Genomic DNA, 14735 nt, shown 5'->3' on the forward strand with positions numbered 1-14735 from the left:
TTGTCATTGTTTCTTGTGCAAATTTTTTTTTTTTTTTTTTTTTTTTTTTTTACATAATATTTCGATGTATAATCAACTAAATGGATAGGGGGAAAAGCAGGCCTATCTTTTTCTCTCATTTACATTTGGCTACAACAACTAATCTTAACAAGGATCATTAGAGTAATAAACCATTCCACCACATTTTCTTAAAATAAAAAACACTTCAAAAAATAACTCCACTAAATTTTAAATAAAAATAAAAGTTTTGTAGTGATAAGTTAATTGGACTTTGTTTTTGACAACTTTAAATTGAATTACTGATGCTGAAAATCAAGTTAGTTCAAGTAAATGACAGAAATGACTAACAAATTATATGGATGGATAAAATATGACACAATGACAAAAGCATTTTTACAGTGCACAAAACTAGACCATAACAGATCCTGTTTTCTCAACTTTATATATAAAATTATATATATATAATATATATATATATACTATATATATATATATATACCACATATATATTATTATTTTTTCATCACAGTGGCTGCTAGGATACTATTGAACCTAAATCAAGAAATCTTGAGCTGCAGCGATGATGGGTATGTGTCCTCATAGTGGGAATTGATAATGTTATATAAGATGCTAATTTGCCCCTTTCTAATTTTCTTCTACTTGAACTGGGCTTTAAGTTTGTTATTTTCTCCCCTTTGTAGCATAGCAAGCAATGAAATCCCATAGTGACAAAGGCACCTCACTGGAGAAGTGTTTTCACATATTTTTGCTGATCTTTAGATCCTACACAATCTTATTCTGCAAAGGCCTCATTATTATTCACCCTGAATCACTTTTCATTATGCATGATTTTGCATAAATTATCTAATTACACAACAAGAGAGCTTCTCTGTAATGCATTGCTTTCACACATTCACTCTCGCCAATTTGCAGTTTTTTTTTTTTTTTTCTCGCTCTTTGCTGTATGATATATCTAGTCGACCTACAGATGGGAAAAGGAGTGGGATAATGACTTCTCTGGCTGTTTTAGAGAGTACATGGTACTCTTGGGAGGCAGAGCAATTTTCCCGATTCATTGATTGTCGGGCACCTGAAGGGCTGAAGCCATCGGTGGAGCCGCCTTTCTTTAACTTACAGAGCAAAAAACGCTTGCTTTCAAATTGAAAAGCGTGACTTTCTCCTTTCTTTTCCTTCTCAGGACAATGAGATGTAAATTACACCATTCCGGTCTTTGGGCTGATAGGAAATGACAATGAGATCGAGAGTATTAGAGTTATTTCATACGATGGCTGTTTGAAGCTGACCACAGGGGACGAAAATCATATTTCCTGTTTCAATATTGAATTAATAACCAGACGGATGGAGGAACACATAAATCAAATCCATCTGATGGCATATTGTGATAAAGATTTTAAATGGCACTGGAAACTGCGTTTCTCGGGCCCAGATTAATAACTTTATGAGAACATTATGGAAAATTGAAATAAAAGACATTTACATTTTAACCTAAAGTAATAACTCTGTGCTTTTCAGTGGTATTAAAATCACTTAAGGTTTGGATGGCAGGAGAGATGCTTCATTTGTCTTTGCTTTGTCCTTCAAGTGGGAGAAGCAGCTACTGTGATGATGGAAAGTGAAAGACAACAAGTGAGAAATGCTCTGCTATTTGTCTCCTCTCAGTTGCGAGCACACCTTTCCATTTTCACACAAATCCCACTGCAAGTGCAATCTCCAACTGACGCTGCCATCCACTCACGTTTGATGCCGGTTTGAATGCTGTTTCTGCAAAGCCTGCAGTGCTGTGGTGTCTGAAATCTCAGGAGAGCTCTGCTTTGGTCCCATGCTATGCAGAAAGACAGAATGACTCGTTCTGTATGTTCATAATTTTGCATCTTGTTAACCTTGCTTAAAAATACCTGTCAAGGCGTCTGTGCAGTATCATGCTGAGTGAAGCAGCGTGAGCGCCATGTGGCCCTTTTTTCCTTTGACATCTCTCCCAACACACCCACTCTCGTGCTCTCCATCCAGTGAAGGACATCTCACCCTTCCCTCGTCTTTTCCCTCATTCCATAAACTGACAGCAACCCAGTCCTTTGTAGGATGTTGTTAAAAGGATAGTGCAGCCAAAAATGAAAGTACTGTCATAATGTACTCACCTTTATGTTTTTAACTTGTATGTGGTTTCATTTCTGTAAACCATAGCTCTCAAGTTTGAAAAAGGACAAAAACACACCAGAAAGCCACCCCACATCGTGTGTACTATTTTCCAGGTCTTCCAAAGACATGGTAGCTTTGCACGAGAAACAGACAATAAAAGTCGATAATTACTATTTTTTTTCCCCCATGCTGTGGGAGTCAATGGTGACCAGAAATTTAAGTTTGTTCAATTATGTCCTTCAAAATATTTTGTGTTTGTTCATAAAAAGAAAGAAATTCATGCATGTTGGTAACAACTTGAGGGTTGTCACGGTTCACTCAGGCAGGAAGGGACAAGGAGACGCTGGAAAATATTTCGAGTTTATTCAAGAAACAAGGAGCCAACAAACACAGGAACATCAGCGATGACATTTAACAGCAGACAAGGGAGAACAGAACGGGCTAGAATTAAATAAGGTCAGATAACGAGGGGCAGACAGGTGAGGAGGATAACTGATAATGAGACACAAATGGAGACGAATTCAAATGACAAGGACAGGCACAGGAAGGACCAAATAAGGATAACAGGAACTAAGACCGGGGTAAAACAAGGAAACTAAAGTCCACAACACTGACAATGGTAAGTAAATGATAACAGAACGCTCATTTTTGGGTGAACTATCCCTTTAAGCAGGTATTGTCTCAATGTGTGTATGTATACCAAAATGCAATGTACAATAAGACTGAAGAAAATAGACATACACTGTATGTCAACAAAACAAAAACAGAATTTGATTTTAATCAGAAGTTTTATTTAATTAAACAGCATGTCATCCCACAACTCACAGTTGATTACTGTGTGCATATGTATGTACAACAATTTAATGAACAGAAAAATTTATATTAATAACTTACATTTTAGAAACAATATTGTCAATTTCTTTGTCTATTTTTGATTTGCCAATAAAATAGTTCCAAACAAAGCAACAGCAGAAATCAGAGAAATAGATCTTTGAGCTACAATAAATCAGTGAATCGGGTGAGTAAATGATTCAATGATTCAAAAAAGTTCAATGACTCACTAAAGACTGAGTCACTGAAAAATGCTTTTGAATGGATCAGTTGAGTGAATAATGCAATGAAACATGTCAGTAACATGTTTTGTTTCTGAATGGACTAATGCTTTGAACTAATCGTTAAATAAATGATTCAATGGCTCATAAATAAAGACTCTTATCACTAACATATGGATGTAACTGTAATCTGCAGAAACTCACTGTCACTGTCACTGAAAAATCCCCACCACCAATGCACAGTTTATCTGGAACACTCAAACACAGACAGGTGGAGTGATACAAACAGTGGTAAGCCCCAGTATTGATGGACTGTTCTCTTGGAACATCACTCTGCAAATAGAAGTTGTCATTTTTTGATCTTCACTAGTGGTCACTATGAACTCTCATTCAATTACAGCATACAAGTTTGGAATGACATGTTGGTGAGTAAATGATGACAAAACTATTCCTTTAAGCTGCTGCAATCCTCATAGCCTTTTCAAACATTCAATATTTTGTTAAACTAATGGGGAAGAACAACCGGGTGGGCGGCTTTAGTTTTCTCTCAAACCCGTCTATCTTTTTGCTGCTGCCCTGTATGACACTGCCAGAAATGGATGCCAAAGACAGCACTGTAATGAGTGATGGGTTGAACAAAACATCTCTGCCGTGCTTGTGTGTGAGTGTATGAGTAATTGTGTGTGGACATCTGGGGAGAAATTGTGAGGCAGATGGAACTGTCAGCTTGTCCTCTATGCACAGTTGAGCCCCTGAAGCCTCATGCAGACACTTGCTTTATTGCAGCAGTGTGCACAAATGCTGCACTCCATCTAACATAGTCTTAACGCAGTCCCATCCCAACTGAAGAAGCGTAGATAGAAACTCACCACATAAATAGAAACTCAGCATGAGATTTACTCACACTGTTCCCTGTCTGTCAAGCATGCCAAAACAACCACGAAAATGGATAACCAGCAGCTATAGAAGCAGACTCTGAAGTACAGCAAAACATGTTTAACATACCGTGCAATACACATAAAAAAATACTAAATATATACTGTTTACACAGAAATATTTCAAATTACTATGGATTCTCACTTGATTGTAGTTGAAATAAGATTGCTTCATTACAAAAAATGGTTAACAGGGAGAATCAGTTTGATTAGGCACTAACTAGTTAGCTTCTACAGTCCCCATTCCTCCTTGTCTCTAATTAATTAAACATTTATATGCCCTGAGACCAATTCAGTAGTCAATTTGCCATGGATAATTGCAAATGACTGAATCTGTAAAAATAATTTTCATGTTTAACATATAGGTAAGACTGTTAGTACTCAAAAAAATAAAAAAATAAAAAAGTATATATATACTTAATGGACTAAGTGTTAAATACAAATACTGTATATGGAAATATATCGCTACACATGCCATCCTAATAATGGGGTACATATATTTCATATACATGTTTCCATACAAATGTACATTTATAGTACATTTTCAAATATATTTATACACACAATGCCATATTTTATCACATGTACATCTATATATTATGAAGTGCATTACTGAAAATAAAATTATATGCATTATTACAATATTTAAGTAAATATATTGTCATATTTTTCAATATATGAAGAGAGGCAATTCATTACGTATTATTTAGTAGTGTACTGTAATATATTAACATAGTATATTATTCTGTATATTTTAAATAATTGAATGTATATTGAAGTTAATGTCCCAAATGGAATCTGCCTTTAAACAGCTTATTATATGTTTTTTTTAAAGCTAAATTTAGGTAAAATAATTATAAACCAAACTTGATCAGAAGCTAAAGTTCACTGTTGAGTATCTGCTTTTCTGAATTTCTTTTTAAATAGAAAAGGTGTTTTAAAACAGAATAAATACATTTGTTTGGGGCTTTCTGACATGTCAGACTATATGGTTCAGATGTGATGTCCTGAGACATAACCACATACTCTGTGAGAGCTTAACCTTAATGCTGAAGGATAACAGAGGAAATATTCCTGTGGACACTTCAGTTTTCTCGTTCTCTCTCTGTCAGTATTTCCATGTCTCTTCATTTCTCATCACATTTTCTCCTTTCTCTCAGCTAGACAACAAGCTCAAAGTATCTGTCACAGACAAGTTGCACCAATGACAAAACGCCTCATCTCCAAAATTGCTTTTTTTTTCAAAAGAGGAAAACACAAAGTCAGCTGTAGGTCAGATAGATTAGCGGTGGGATCATGAGAGCTCTAGGAAGGTTATTGAACACAGCTCTCATTCTGTTGAGACAGAGTACAGCAGTTTGATAAAATTGGGTTTCAAAAATAAATGGGACAGAAAATAAGATTTAAATAGCAAAACAAGTAAAGCATTCATTTCTGAGATGTCATCCTTTCCATAGGCCACTCAGAAATATCATATACTGTGTGAAATGGAAAGAAGCTTCCTCTTTCAAACTGCACATCTAGAAATAGCAGGCTGAATCAGCTCTTGATTTGATAGCACATCACATGTATTTCAGTCTCCTGAACTATCTTTATCCTGAGGAGAAAGTGCAGTATTGATTGGTGAAGGAAGAAAACAGAACAAAAGATCCCTTAGGTGAAAAGTGTTGCTAAGTGCTCAGTGGTGCAACACTGCTACTTTCCACAATAACCTACAAAATCACTTTCTTAATCATTACTTTTCTTTTGTTTTCTGCTTAAAATATCACCATATTGTTTTTCTTTCTGGTTCAGCATAAATCTAACATAATTTGTGAGGTATATGCTTAAAAAAAGCCCAGTGGGGTAAGAAAATAAACTTATTTTTAAGGTAAATCCTTTGAAATCTTAATATCTTACACAAGTTTGCTTGTTTTAAGGATGTTTAGGTACTTTTAATGGAAAACAAGCCAAAATTAGAGATAAAAAATGCTTTTTTTCAGGGCAGTGCAGGAAACAGGTACATGTGTTCTGCATGCAAGAGATGAGAAGTGTAGTGGAAAATCAAATGAAATCAAATAAATGTACTGTCTTAAAATTGAAATGAAACTTCCTCCTTGCTAAATGCATGTTATATGACTTATTATGAATGATTCATCCATGTGTATAAGGAATGTTTTCTCAGAGGAGGATAAAAATATTTAAGTGAACAATGCAAATGCTTTGAAATATGAAAAGTGTATAAATCACTTGTTTTTCTAAAGTGACACTGTCCAACAGCAACATCAGTGGTTAAAGATACAGTTGAATGCAGCATCTCTCTTGCCTATCCTGAGGCCACAGAGTTTTAATAGACCCTATAAAGCGAACAGTGGTTTTGGTTGGGGGTAATTGAAAATGTATGGGGAAAAGTCATATCAGTCGAGGCAATGACTGGCCTATTACCGTGTTCATAAATCCTGGATCTCGATTTTGTGCACATTCTGCATCTGCAAATCAGTCTAAATTAATAAATAATGGTGTTAATTGGAAGATTAATTAAAAAAGTAAGTGTATAACTTACAGTCTTAGATACTGTATCACTGCTTTTATGTCACATCAAACTTGAAAAGGCTTGAAAACATGATGTTTGAGTTTTTTAATAATCAGTTTGGTGAAATTAAAGGTACATTAGTTGTCTCTGCATGATCAACCTCATGCATCGCCCACATCTCAAAATCCAACAACTGATGGTTAGAACCAAGTCCTGTCCTAATTTTTTCCCGCCCAGTAATCCGTTACACTTGGATGTATCAACACACTTGGATATATGTCAGAATAAATCTCTTGCTTATTCTGTTTCATTGCGATGTTATTAAACCGAAAGAAATAGTACATGAAAATTACTTTCACAAATATATACCAGTAAGCTACTAATTTGTACCTTTAAGATACTTCTATGCACCATTTAGGAATAAACAAGGTACAAATACATTTCGAAAGGGTTCCATCTCAATGACAGTGTATTTAATGACAAGTTTCCATTGTGACAAATAACATATAGTAGCCACCTATTGGTTTAATGTATGTTAAATGAGCTGTATCTTGAATAACAATGGTGGAAATGTTTAAACAGAATTTTTTTATATAGACACTGATTTTCATAAAAAGAGAAATACTTACTGGCAACAAGTACTGGTGTTCCCATTATATATTTCATAACTATATAGATATACAGAAATCAGTGCTGTGATATTGAGTGGTGTGGTCAAAGTAAGTAAGGTGAATAGATGAGTACTTATGGGAATAAAATCCTATTGTGGAACATCATTACATAATTCCACTTTGATACATGCTGTGTGTCAAGTTTGTGTCTCTGTGATTCTGTACCACACGGATACTTATGCAATACACTGAAACATACAGAACTCTAACTGTATCAAATCCTTTTAGGGAGGAAATGAAGCTTGTAGCTACATATGTTTTGAACATTAGAAACCTGAATAGGAAGCCAAGTGTTCTATAATCTATAGTTTGTAATCTGTAGTCTGTATTCTACAGAATCAACAGACTCGACCATAATAAACATTTTCCCTAGTTCAGACTTTTATCTCGTCGTCATTGTGCCTGAACAAGTGCATTTCAAAAGGCATCGTTACTGTCCAGAGTCTCCCATTAAAGAGCTTCTACACAATCTGAACGATTAATTTCTCATTACCTTTCTCTCTTTGACAGAACGCACACTGTTCCACATGCTTCCCTGTGTTCGAGCATCTTTGAAGTCTCTGAATCTCTTCCCCTTGTGATGTAAGCTCTTAAATAATTTCTTCCTTCCTGATCCTGAAATAGTATCCATCAAAGAAACAAGTCATCTTAGATTCAGCTGCTAAGTTATGAATGAGTGGGATTCTTCAGGATGAGAACAAAACCAAATTTATGAAGATCTATTATATGCAAATCAGCAATATTCATCTCTGCTAATCACCCTTGAGAACAGGTGGTGCACAGAAGCATGCATTTCTTTTCTTAGCAACACATATTGTGATTGTATAGAGATGTAAGCACTTTCCCCAACTAATTTAATACTCTTTTGGTATCCTAACAATCAGAGAATCAAATAAAAAGAATCAACTCTATTGGTTTGGTAAGTTAGGTGTGATTATGGTGCTCTCGCTGAATTTGAGATGAGACGTGCAAAGTTTTCCAACTGATGAGTCAGCGGGACATCAAAGCAGAACCCCATTATATGGATTCTTTCTTTCTTTCTTTCTTTCTTTCTTGATCCAAAGTGCTGTACAATACAGCTAAAATAAAACAAATAAGAAACCACAAAATATCAAAACACATTATAACAATACAACTGACATTACATTTAAATTTAGTCATTTAGCAGACACTTTTAAAGCGACTTACAAATGAGGATAATGGAAGCAATCAAAATCAACAAAAGAGCAATGATATGCAGGTGCTATAAAAAGTCTCAGTTAGCTTAATGCTGTATACACAGCAAGGTTTTTTTTAAATTATATAATAAATAAAAGAAAACACATAGAATAGAAAAAGAATAGAGCAAGCTAGAGTTAGAAGCCTTTTTTGCGTTAGTTAATTGTATAATAAATAAAAAGAAAACAAATAGACGTTAATAGATGTTAAGGTTTTTTTTTTTAAGAAAACAAGCAGTTAGTAAATTAATAGAGTGCAAGTCTCAAAGGGACAAGTTTTATAATTTTTATAGAGAGAAACGCAAAGTTTCTCGAGGGAACGCAAAAGTTTTGCAAGGGAACGCAAAGCATTTGAAAAATATTTTTTTCCTCCCACCCCAATTTTTTTTTCACTCAACCTGAATTATTTCCACCACCATGTCCTTTAAGGGGCTCCGTAATATATATATATATATATATATATATATATATATATATATATATATATATATATATATATATATATACACACACTGCTCAAAAAAATTTAAACAACAAAAACAAAACACTCCAGATCTCGATGGGAAAAATATCATGCAGGATATCTATACTGATATGGACTGGGTAATTTGTTAGGAATAAAAAAGATGCCACATTGTTTAATGGAAATGAAAATTATCAACCTACAGAGGGCTGAATTCAAAGACACTCAAAATTAAAGTGAAAAAAAGGATGCAGCAGGCTTGTCCATTAAGCTGAAATTTCATTGCAGCAACTCAAAATGGCCATAGTTTGTATGGCCCCCACGTGCTTGTATGCATGCCTGACAACATCAGGGCATGCTCCTAATGAGATGAAGGATGGTGTCCTGGGGTATTCCCTCCCAGATCTGGAGCAGGGCATCACTGAGCTCCTGGACAGTCTGAGGTGCAACCTGGCGACGTCAGATCGACCGAAACATAATGTCCCAGAGGTGTTCTACTGGATTTAGGTCAGGGCGAGCGTGGGGGACATTCAATGGTATCAATTCCTTCATCCTCCTGGAACTGACTGCATACTCTTGCCACATGAGGCCGGGCATTGTCGTGCACCAGGAGAAACAAGGACCCAATGCACCAGCGTGGGGTCTGACAACGGGTCCAAGGATTCCATCCCGATACCTAATGGCAGTAAGTGTGCCATTGTCTAGCCTGTAGAGGTCTCTGTGTTCCTCCATGGATTTGTCTTCCCAGACCATCACTGACCCACCACCAAACCGGTCATGCTGAACAATGTTACAGGCAGCATAACATTCTCCACCGCTTTTCCAGACCCTTTTACATCTGTCACACGTGCTCAGGGTGAACCTGCTCTCATCTGTGAAAAGCACAGAGCGCCAGCGGCAGTCCTGCCAATTCTGGTGTTCAATGGCAAATGCCAATCAAGCTACACGGTGCCAGGCAGTGAGCACAGAGCCCACTAGAGGACGTCAGACCCTCAGGCCACCCTCATGAAGTCTGTTTCTGATTGTTTTCTCAGAGGCATTCACACCAGTGGTCTGCTGGAGGACATTTTGTAGGGCTATCGCAGTGCTCATCCTGTGCCTCCTTGCACACAAAGGAGCGGATACAGGTCCTGCTGATGGGTTAAGGACCTTCTACTGCCCTGTCCAGCACTCCTAGAGTAACTGCCTGTCTCCTGGAATCTCCTACATGCTCTTGAGACTGTGCTGGGAGACACAGCAAACCTTCTGGGATTGGCACATATTGATGTGCCATCCTGGAGGAGTTGGACTGCCTGTGCAAACTTTGTAGGGTCCAGGTATCGCCTCATGCTACCAGTAGTGACACTGACCTTAGCCAAATGCAAAACTAGTTAAAAACAATCAGAAAAGATGAGTAGGGAAAAAAATGTCAGTGGCCTCAAACCATTCCTGTTTTGGGGGTTTTCTAATGGTTGCCCATCTAGTGCACCATGTTGTTAATTTTATTAACATCAAAGCAGCTGAAATGAATAAACAACCCCTTCTGCTACATAACTGCTACATCAATATCCCAGAAGTTTAATTTACTTGATGCTATACTCTGATTAAAAAGTGTTCCTTTAATTTTTTTGAGCAGTGTATATAATCTGTATAATCATGGTGCGATAACAGACTTTATTTTGCAACTAGCAGACTAGTAAAATTTATGATACAACATATCCTGAACTAAGATAGAATGAAAATAATATGCAAATTTGTCAGGATAGATGGGTTGCTGGATTAAAATGTGTTCAAAATGACAGTTTATCTTAATACCTCATGATAATAAATAAATTCAATAGTCAATATAAGGTAGTTTATTTAGTTAATTCAGTAATTAGTTTTCTGTATTTCACAGTTTTTTTATGAATTATACTGTACTTCTACATTGTCTAAATTTCTATATGAAAAAACTCAAAATCACGCACTGCATATAATATTTAACATAATATCTAATATATCTGTAATGTAAATTTACTTGCATTATTGTATCAGAAAACACCACTGATCTATATATGTTCTCTATTATAGATCAGTGGAATACACAGATATTTTAAATAGAGGAATAGAGAGAGATGATTTTGAATCTGATGACTGAATCACCTGAAAATGTCAACTAAAATGAAATATTTGCAATGTAAACACACACAAAATTATACAATGATACAACACACACATATATTAAGAGAAGTTAAATAATACTAATATATATATATATATATGTGTGTAACAGCATTATGTGTGTGTGTGTGTGTGTGTGTGTGTGTGTGTATTGTGTTAGATTACACAGATGATTTAAACAGAGAAATGCAGGAACAGCATTAACCAGCTGGGGCTAATGGGGTCATGTTAGCCATCCACACCATGACCCTTTGACCTAAATGAGAATCAACAACCCTTAGGAGGCCTGGTAAAAATGCTTCCCTCTGAATCATTATCTGCTAGTGTAACTGCTGGACAGTGTTGTTGTTGTTTTTTTTTTTAATGTGTTTACTCACCTTTTGATCTCATTTTGTTTTATTTTTGTACTCTCAATTATTTTCTCATCCACATATTTTCTGATCTCGTGGCTCCTGAGAAAACGCTCCTTGATGGGAGGATTCCCAGAATTTTGTGTTGCCAAACAGGTTTCTGGATCTTCCTTGGTGCCTCAGACAGTATATCTTTGTGATAGCTCAGCCCCCCTGAAGACAGAACCGGAGAGGGAATCAAGAAGGTAAAAATAGCACAGAGCAGATGCTCCATTTTCTGAAAAGCCATTATCAGTCTGGAGAGAGGTGTTGCTCTGGGCTGCTGCAGAGGTATGCACAGCAACACTTTAGCACCCTCACACATCCCAGGTGAAGTGAGAAACAGGCAGCAAGGCAAGAGGAACAACCAAGCAAAAGAATATTGTGCTGCTTGTATAAAACATGTTTGCAGTTTATTCGTGCTTCTGAAGATAACCTTTAGCTCATTGCTTTCATAATGTCGGTGCTTCAGTTCCTCTTGTTCCTCTAAAAATGTAAGATTATGTCACTTCTCTTGATACTTCATGCAGCCAGTGCAGTAAACACGTTTTTAGAATAAGTCTCTGAACCCTAATCTTATACTAAACTACTTTCATGTAAAACATTTTTCAAAGTAGAGTGCTACAGGTTTGATGTATTTCTTTAGGCCAAAACCCAGAAATTAGTATTTGAACACTTCCGGTTCCATCATCTTGAAGTCAATGGGTTTTTCAAATGTTTTTTTGGTTAAGTGCCTAAAATATGCCCTGTGGTTAACACAAACTCAAGACATTTTCAGGTATTATTCTACGGCATAAAATACGTCCATAACACCCCCTTGTAATTTTTTTACAGCTTTTACTTGTCTTGAAAAAGGCAGTTGCTAACAAGTGGCTAAATGGGACTTCAGAGGTTGTCAGGGATGTTAAACATCATCACAGCAAACAGGAAAACTCATCTGCTTACTATGCTTTCACAGACTCATTGTGTTTGCACCAGCAAACCATTCAAACTATTCTCCTGCAAACTATATATATATATATATATATATATATATATATATATATATATATATAATCTCAAACGTTCAGGGAAAATGTTTTTTAAGTAAAGACTGAAACACGACCAAGTTTTTGAAAGCTTAATGTTGGAGACATTGAAATCATGTGACTATGGTGTAGTTTGTTTATAGTTTATGTTTATGCTTTATATGTTTAACTTTTTATCTCTTCCGATTGCTCCAGTATGTATCCAGCCCAGATGGTGGATCAGCACCTAGAAAGGACCTCTACAGCCCTGAAAGACAGCGGAGACCAGGACTAGAGCCCCAGAGACAGATCCCCTGTAAAGACCTTGTCTCAGACGACCACCGGGACAAGACCACAGGAAACAGATGATTTCTTCTGCACAATCTGACTTTTGCTGCAGCCTGGAATTGAACTGCTGGTTTCGTCTGGTCAGAGGAGAACTGGCCCCCCAACTGAGCCTGGTTTCTCCCAAGGTTTTTTTCTCCATTCTGTCACTGATGGAGTTCTGGTTCCTTGCCGCTGTCGCTTCTGGCTTGCTTAGTTGGGGACACTTCATTTACAGCGATATCGTTGACTTGATTGCAAATTATTGCACAGATACTATTTAAACTGAGCTGAGCTGCATGATGACATCACTGAATTCAATGATGAACTGCCTTTAACTGTCATTTTGCATTATTGACACACTGTTTTCCTAATTAATGTTGTTCAGTTGCTTTGACGCAATCTTTTTTGTTTAAACCGCTATATAAATAAAGATGACTTGACTTGACTTGACTTTTAGGCTTCAAAGTTCATAAAAGTTGTGTTCATTTGTGAAAATAATTATGAAGAAAACATGTAAGAATCAACTTTTGATAGTCACAGAGCTTATTTACTCGTGAGTTTTTCTTGAAAAATACTGAATACTTGAGTAAAATACTTGAGTTTTTGTCAAGAGAAGCAAGGTGATGCTAACATTCAGGTTGGCAAAAATACATCATGACTGCAGAATTCTAAATGTCAAGTGTAGGAATAGAATTCTGTTAAGAAGGTAAATGTGCCTTAATTAGACCAGTTAATAAATAAATACATACATACTTACATACAACTGTTTTTTCAGTGTGATTTGAGATAAAAAAAGAAGGAAAACATGTATGACATCATTGCAGTCTTTTTGGTCTTGATTCTTTCCAGCCTATCTTTAAATAGAGTATACTGTATACTCTACCACAGTGTTGGAAAATTGTACTAAGGTTATTAATGAGTGTCTATTACTTAGGCTTGGATAAATCACTTAAGTAATATGAGTAAACTGTATTATCTACACATATATATATATATATAGAGAGAGAGGGAAGAGAGAGAGAGAGAGAAAAAAATTAGAAAACACATTCCAGTTCAGAGGCATTAGGAGCAAACCAACATGGGATATACTCTTTACAATGTGGTTCATGTTATGTGATTTACTTAAAAGCCATCCCACTATAGGAAGACTGAGAGAGGAGAGCTGTTAGAGGAAGAAAGCCAATGCCAAAAGATAAGTGCACATTTAGGATGTCCATAGGGACCAACAAACCCTATTGGCCTCACGTTTCACATCCTGACGAACAGCACATCTGAACAGCTGACTTAAAACTGGCCTTGCAGACAATTCTGAGACAATATAGCTTTTTGAGAATGAAAGGAAAATGTTTTGAACTTATTTGAATTCAGATCATCAAAAATATAGAGTATCGGACAGTTTTCATAATCAATTACCTTTAGTTTATCATTGAAGTACACTTTGATGTGAAAAAGATGAAATATAAATGTATACAGTACTCTTAATGCATACTAATTTTCTTTAATGAATGTATATACACAAAGGGAAAAAATTGGTTTGTATTCATAATCTTTCATTAAATCATAATAAATAACTATTCCTTTTCATTCTGGTATCACTTACAGTAGGCTGTATAATGTTAACTAACAGCCACATAGCTATTTAGATTAAATGTCTTGCTGTGGTTGATGCGGTCACTTATCCACCATCTGTGCTCGTTAATTAAGTTATACAAGGGTACGGAAAAGTATACGGAAATCTAAAGGTCATAGCATGTAATTGATTAAGCTCACATTAGGACCATTACTTTTCTGCTGGTACATCAAGAAGGACAAGTTGAAAAAAAAAAAAAAAGATCAGATTAAGTCTAAGATTAAGTGCACTTCTTT

This window comes from Cyprinus carpio, chromosome A5 (assembly GCF_018340385.1).
Source record: "Cyprinus carpio isolate SPL01 chromosome A5, ASM1834038v1, whole genome shotgun sequence".
Classification (NCBI taxonomy): domain Eukaryota; kingdom Metazoa; phylum Chordata; class Actinopteri; order Cypriniformes; family Cyprinidae; genus Cyprinus; species Cyprinus carpio.